Source organism: Ailuropoda melanoleuca, chromosome 15 (genome assembly GCF_002007445.2).
Source record: "Ailuropoda melanoleuca isolate Jingjing chromosome 15, ASM200744v2, whole genome shotgun sequence".
In the NCBI taxonomy this organism is placed as follows: domain Eukaryota; kingdom Metazoa; phylum Chordata; class Mammalia; order Carnivora; family Ursidae; genus Ailuropoda; species Ailuropoda melanoleuca.
The window spans coordinates 17,462,821-17,470,398 of record NC_048232.1 but is presented as its reverse complement, the minus strand read 5'-3'; the positions used below and the strand labels follow the sequence as shown (position 1 = coordinate 17,470,398).

General features: G+C 37.2%; 1 protein-coding gene and 1 pseudogene across 1 annotated transcript in view; one reads left to right on the top strand and one right to left on the bottom strand.

The window, feature by feature from the left end:
- MALRD1 (MAM and LDL receptor class A domain containing 1) overlaps positions 1–7,578 on the bottom strand; it is a 683,830-nt gene that overhangs the window by 468,638 nt on the left and 207,614 nt on the right. The window lies entirely within an intron of this gene.
- Positions 6,283–7,046, top strand: LOC100471062 (annotated as a pseudogene).

Sequence of the window (7,578 nt, the reverse complement as noted above, 5' to 3'; positions counted from 1 at the left end):
CCATCCACTATATGCCAGATGTTCAACAGTATGTGGGTGTCTGTGTCTGTGTGTCTGTGTCTATCTCTGTGCCTGTCTGTGCCTCTGTGTGTGCCTGTGTGTGTGTCTGTGTGTGAGTCTGTGTCTGTGTGTGTCTGCTGTCTGTGTGTGCGTGTCTGTGTGTCTGTGCGTGTCCCTGTGTGTGTCTGTCTGTGTCTGTGTGTGTCCCTGTGTGTGTCTGTGTGTGTGTCTGTGTGTGTCCCTGTGTGTGTCTGTGTATGTGTGTCTTTGTGTGTCTGTGTGTGTGCATCTGTGTGTGTGTGTCTGTGTGTGCATGTCTGTGCGCATGTCTGTGTCTGTGTGTGTCTGTGTCGGTGTGTATGTCTGGTCTGTGTGTCTGTGTGTGTGTCTATTTTGTTTCCAAAGCAGCACCTGGTTCATAGATCCTCAAAAACGACTTGATAAACAAAATAAATGAGTCAAAATTAGTAGAACACATGTAGAAATAAAAAGACTAAAGGAGTGGCAGAACCATGGATTCAGATGAAATTATTCATGAAAAGTTGATAATGTGTTTCATGCTGGGGGGAGAAAAACAACATAAGAAAAGACAAAACACAGGGGTGCCTGGGTGGCTCGGTCGGTAAGCATCTCCCTTTGGCTCGAGTCATGATTTCAGGGTCCTGGGATCGAGCCCCGTGTCAGGCTCCCTGCTCAGCGAAGAGTCTGTTTCTCCCTTTCTCTCTCCCTCTGCCTCTCCCCTGTTCATGCTCTCTCTCTCTCTCTCAAATAAATAAAATCTGAAAAGAAAGAAAAGAAAAGAAAAAAAGGAAAGGAAAGGAAAGGAAAGGAAAGGAAAGGAAAGAAAAGAAAAGAAAAGAAAAGAAAAGAAAAGAAAAGAAAAGAAAAGAAAAAAGAAAAGAAAAGAAAAGAAAAGAAAAGAAAAGAAAAAAAAAAAGAAAAGAAAAGAAAAAGAAAAACCCAACAGATCAGAGACTGTGGAGGAATTAAGTGACTTAAAGTCATAATTCTGGCAGTAGCGATAAAAGCATCCAGTCAACAGTTCTTCAACTGGAGGGCTCTGTATTAATTTCCCCAGAAACTATGCAAGGAAAAACTATGAATGTTTAATTTTCCCAATCCAATATAATTTGATGAAATTCACACACAGAGATAAATATAAATTACTGAAACAGTTCCTTATAATTATATACCCCTGAAACATCACTTTCAAGAAGAAGAAAAAAGGAGATATTGATACCAGGAGATCAATTTGAAAAATGCAAGCAACACAACTGCATTTGTGCTCTTACGTCGTACTATGAACACTGTGCTGGTGTAGCAGTACATCATTCGGTCACCAATCCCAAATGCATTAATTGTGGGCATGTGAAGTCATATGTATGATTCCTAATGGAAAAATGAAGAATTACACAAACACTTGCCTCTGTCTGGGATGAGATCATTCAAGCATGTACCTGCAAAGGAAATCAACTTGCCTCCTGGAATGGGCAAAGCAGTAATGATCACACCAAACAATGCTGTCACCCACGAAATATCAGCATCTCTCCACCAGCCTTCAAATGGTCTTTTCTCGTATGAGGTAGGATGGAGAACGTTTTATAGGTACATATTTTCTAATAAAACATATCATAAACCACATAAACCACATAGAAAGTGTTGTAATACTTGAAGGAAGTGTTGTACACCCAGGACTTGCAAAAGTAAAGATACCAGGTGATGATGTACAAGTCATTAAAAACAGTGATTATAAAAAGAGATCTTGGAGCACCTGGGTGGCTCAGTCATTAAGCGTCTGCCTTTCGGCCCAGGGTGTGATCTCAGAGTCCTGGGATCGAGCCCCACATTGGGTTCCCTGCTCCGCTGGGAGCCTGCTTCTTCCTCTCCCACTCCCCTGCTTGTGTTCCCTCTCTCACTGTCTGTCCCTCTGTCAAATAAATAAATAAATAAAATCTTTTATATAAATATAAATATCCTATTTACAGTGCATACTATTTTAAAGATAGTCTCCCAGGCCTCATGATAATCAGTTTCTGAAGTCTTAACATAAATTAAGCATTATAATATTGACCTTTTTTCCCCTTTATTTGAGAATCTCTTGGGTATTCACTCTAATTAAATTAGTAAGAAAAAACTACACTTGCATGGACAAATCAAAATATTTTTGAGTTAGGACAACGGACCTTTGACTCTGTACATCTATGACATCAGGGACATATTCTCTAGGCTTATTCTTTGGGCTAAAAAAATACCTTTTACTTCATTATGATATTATAGGAGTTTTTAACCTACCTGATGAGATAGGTATAGTAAAAGTTATCATGAAGTTTATTAGCTTCACGTGTAACAGAAAATACAAACTGTTCAATAGTACAATTCTTCTAGAGGTTTCCATAGCATTACCCCAGTATCTGTAATGAACAATTCTTGTGTGAAACCAACCGCTCGCCCACCAGAGCCACCAACTCCACTGTGTGAGATGAACGAAACCCCTGAGCCGCCAACTGCTGTAGTAGGCTTCTTAAGCAAGCCAGACCAATCAGAGTTCCTGTGCAGGATTTTTAGAATATAAATTAAGGGAAAAAATATTCCTTCTTGAGTGCCAAATCTTACTTACTGAGTCCCCAGGGTTTGGAAGCAGTTCTGTCTGACTCCAAAACTCCACACATGCCATCTGTACTATGCTTTAGTGATGCAGAAGACAGACAGACAGACAGACAGACAGACACACACACACACACACACACACACACACACACACACACAAGGTTTCTATTTGAACTTATTGGTCCTTTCTGAAATACACATCTGATCCTACCATCCTGCTTAGAAATCTTCAATACAGGGACACCTCGGTGGCTCAGTAGGTTAAGCATCTGACTCTTGGTTTAGGCTCAGGTCATGATCTCAGGGTCGTGGGATCGAGCCCCAAATCAGGCTCCACGCTCAGACAGGATTCTGCTTGAGACTCTCTCTCTTCCCTTCCCGCTCCCTCTGCCCCCTCAATACTCTCTCTCTCTCAAATAATAAATCATAAAAAACTCTTCAATACATCTTTACTGATTCAAAAACCCTTGAACTAAACTATATGCCATTATACTACAATAAAAAGCATCAGTAAAATATAAATCTAGTCACTAGACACAGTGTCTAAATCAGCTGACATTGCTTTTTTCATAGCACAGCTTTCGCAATAAAGGAAGCAGTGAATTAATTTGCATTCTGGTGCAATCTCTATCATCACGTATTTGTAACTAATCATACACAGACCAACATTTTATACTGCACTATACATAAACTGGGTCAGATTTTTGTGTGTGTGAAGGCCACACAGTAAATATTTTAGGGTTTGTGGACCATAAGGTCTCTGTTACAACTATTAAACCTCTGTCTTTGTAGCATGAAAACATCCACAGACTGCTTAAATGACTGGTTATGGCCACGTTCCAATAAAACCGTATTTACAAAAACAGGCTTCAGGCCAGAATTGGCCCATAGACCATCCTTTGCTCACCACTCTTCTGTGGATAAAATCTCCATTCATCGGGATAGGAGGAATAACTTTCTATAAAAATATCTGGCATCAACTTTCACATATTACTTTACTCAGACACCCAGATTTATACCCATTGTAATGTTCATGTAATGACTTGAATACATTAAGCACTTTCTTTTCTTTGTCTCCCTTATATCTGTCCTTCTCCCAGGCACAGTTACAACCTCTGGTCTTGGTCTGTCCTCTATACTACCTTGATTTTTCCTCCACAACATAACTAAAATATACTCTTATTTCTAAGCCTTCTCAGATTCCTAGACTCTAAAGTCCTTGATTCAAAATTACCCCCACACCTAAGAATTTCATAGCATTTATACATAACTTTTTAAATGTATTCTTCATATTACATTTTAATTCACTGAATATAAAGCTTTATTCCCCAGATTTTACACATATCAAGACACTGATTTTACTTATTTATCTACATCACCTTGTGAATCCAGAAAACTTGTAAAGTCACTTAAACTCAATTGGTACTCAATAAATATTTCCCGAATCTGTTGCTGAAGATTAAATGATAGTGTTAGAGAATTCTTGCTTTTCTATAAAAAATTCTCCTTTACAAGTGCAAGGCATCTCAATTTTTAAAAAAAGGACTTACAATTTTAGCAGAGTGCTTTTGAGTTTCTCTTTCCTAGTCTCATGAAATAAAAATGAAGTAATGAACAACATTTGCTGAAATTTCATACAACCACCTGGGGTTTTCCCAACTCAAATTCAATATCACATGTATCAAAGCCAACTATTTTAATTAGGAGCCCCCACAGTTCCTGTTTCAATATTGTATGACATTCACTGCAGAAAGTCTGTGTGAGGCAAGTAGAAACACACAGAAATAACAATGGAGAAATTTTAAGGTCAAAGAAATCACATAATATAGTTGTATTTATTTATTTTCTAATTTCACAAAACAGAAATTTTGAAGGCTCACTAATTATACTCTTTATAAAATAGATTTTAGGCCAAAAAAAACATTAGTTTCTGAGATTTAAAAAAATGGAGCATTTGAGGTTTTTAGGTCAGTCTTTAAATTGTAACCTTGCAGTTAGAGAGTATTAATAATAGTTTGTCGTTCAATATTTGTAACGAAGCTGAGAACTGGGATCGTGACCACTACTACTTCACAGATAAGGAAAACTAATAGTTTGCCAGTGCTAATTCCTTTGGTGAGTACTGAAATCACGACCACACTTAGATCCTTCTCCCCATATTTTATATTCTAAACTAGTTTCTAAGTGTGAGATCAGAACCAGCCACGTTAGGATTATCTGGGAACTCACTTTAATCACCAGATCTTGGGCCCTATCTCAGACATACCGAATCAAGGACTCTGGAGTAGAGCTCAGCAATCTGTTTAACAAATTCTCCAGCTTATTCTGGTGCGTGCTAAGTTTTGAGACCCACTGTTCAAAACCACTTACACTAACAGCTAAAATAGTATCTATAATTCCAAGTTGCCAAATCAAGATGCTAATCCAAAAGGAAACTTAGAAAAACAGACATTCAAGCTTAATTTTTCTTCACAAAATGAACACACTGTGGAAAATAAATAACTATAAGATTAAAGAATTTCCTAACACTTGTTTTACAACACTTCATTTTCTATTACATACTGCGTAGAACACAGGCACTATATTCTAGTTAAAGAAAGAAAAACAAGTTGGCTGAGAGAGGTATAGGTTAAAATTCTTAGTCACATATATTTGAGAAACTCAATGAGCAATTCCAGGGTACCATTTACACACACACATACACCCACACAGAATTTGTTGCAAATAATTCTTTAGGAGTTCTGTCATCAGTTCTCCATTATACTTTTTTTTTTTAAATAACTCACACATCCTTAATGTATTTGACCAAAAAAAAAAAAGTGTCTGGCACATAAGTCCTCAGTTAAATAGCTGTCGAGTGAATGAATAAAACAAAGGAACAACTGATGATTTGTTTTTGAGAATAACTAGATAAACAGTGCTTTCTAATAAAATTTTCTGACCTAGATTTCAAAACAAACTAAAGTAATTTAAGTTTTTGAGAATTTAAAAATAATTTTTAAAATATACTTTATCAGAAATGACATGAATGCAAGAATTTATTCACATGTTACTGTGAATGAGAGTACTATTTCTTTCAGACAAAATTTGTTCCAGGTTTCAAGGCAAAGGAAGTTATCAGGGATAAAGAACAGTATTACATAATGATAAAGAGGTCAATAGTCCAAGAAGACATAATAATCCTTAACGTATATGAGCGTAACAACAGAGTATCAAAATACGTGAGGCAAAAACTAACAGAATTGGGGGGAAAAAGAAGCAAAAAACAAAAAACAAATGAATTCACTATCATAGAGATTTCAACACACCTCTATCAGAAATGGACATATTTCACAGGCAAAAGATCAGTAAGGACAAAGGTGAACTCAAAATCATTAATCAGATAAGTATAATTGATATCGACAGACTACTTTATCCAGTAACATCAGAATATACATTCTTCTCAAGCTCACAGGGAATATTCACATGTAATAAGGACTATTAAACAAAACATACAAAAAGTTCTTAATACTCAACAATAAGAAAACCAATAACCTGATTAAGAAATGGGCCAGGTTTTAGAACTGTTTGTCCATTGTGGGTCGTGTGGAGTCAGCTTGCGGGTCTGGGAGACCTGAAAATTGAGAGCTTCTTCGATTCCCAGCAGCTGCACCCAGTGGCCTCATGGCTGTCTCCATGCCACAAAATGACTACTTTGAGTTGCACCAGAAGTGCTATGGCTATCGTTTGGATTACCATAAAAAAAAAAGAGAAAGAAGGAAGGTCAAGAAGTTCATGAATGTTCAAAAAAGGCAAAAAAAGATGAAAGCTAAGCTCTACCATAAACAGCGCCATGCCAGGAAAACACAAATGAAAAAGACTCAAGATACATGAAAAGATAAACACCAAACAAAAGAAAGATGGCATCTCCACAAGGAGCAGCCCCTGCATATCTATGGACAGTAGGAACAGAGCTAAAGTATTTTCCAATATGATTAAACAAAAACAAAAAGAGAAAGTGGGAAAATGAGAAATTCCTTTGCTCAAAGTTCATGCCCAGGGAGAAACAGAAATGTTAAAAGTCATTCAAACAGAAAGGAGAAAGAAGAAAGCATGGAAGAGGATGGTTACTAACGTCTGCTTTGTTGGAGATGGCTTCACTCGAAAACCACCCAAATATGAGAGATTCATTAGGACAATGGGCTTATGAGTCAAAAGGCCCATGCAACACAGCCGGAATTGATAGTCACCTTTTGCCTGCCAATATATGGGGGAAAAAAGAATCCCTTATCCCAACTATATACAACTTTGGGAGTTATTACCAAAGATACTGTCACTGAGATACACGTGAGTGAGTTGAGCCTGTGACACAAGAAGACAAGGTTATGGGGGGAAAATATACCCAGGTTACTAACAATCTTGGAAACAATGGACTTATAAATGCAGTCTTGCTGCTTTGACAGCAGTTCCAGACAAATAACTCCTTATAATTACTGAAGACTACACACTTATCAGGAAAACCACCATTACCGTTGTGGTTCTGAATACCACCAAACAGCCTAACATACCTGCAGTCATCAAAAGAACTATTTATCCTATTGTAAAAAGCATTAAAATAGCCCAGTTAAAGAGAGAGAGAGAGAGAGAGGAAGAAGAAGAAGAAGAAAAAAAGAAATGAGCCAAATGCTTGAACAGAGACACCTCACCAAAGAAAATATAAAGGTGGCAAAAAATAAGCATATGAAAAGATGTTCCATACATATGTCATCAGGGAAATGCAAATTAAAACAATGAGATGTTACCAGATGCCTATGAAAATGGGCAAAATCCAGAAACTAATAACACCAAATCCTAGCAAGGATGTACAGTAACAGAAATTCTCATTCATTAATGGTGGGAATGCAAAACCGTACAGCCAGTTTAAAAGACTGTTTGGTAATTTCTTACAAAACTGAACACATTCATACGATCCGAAATCATGCTCCTTGGTAT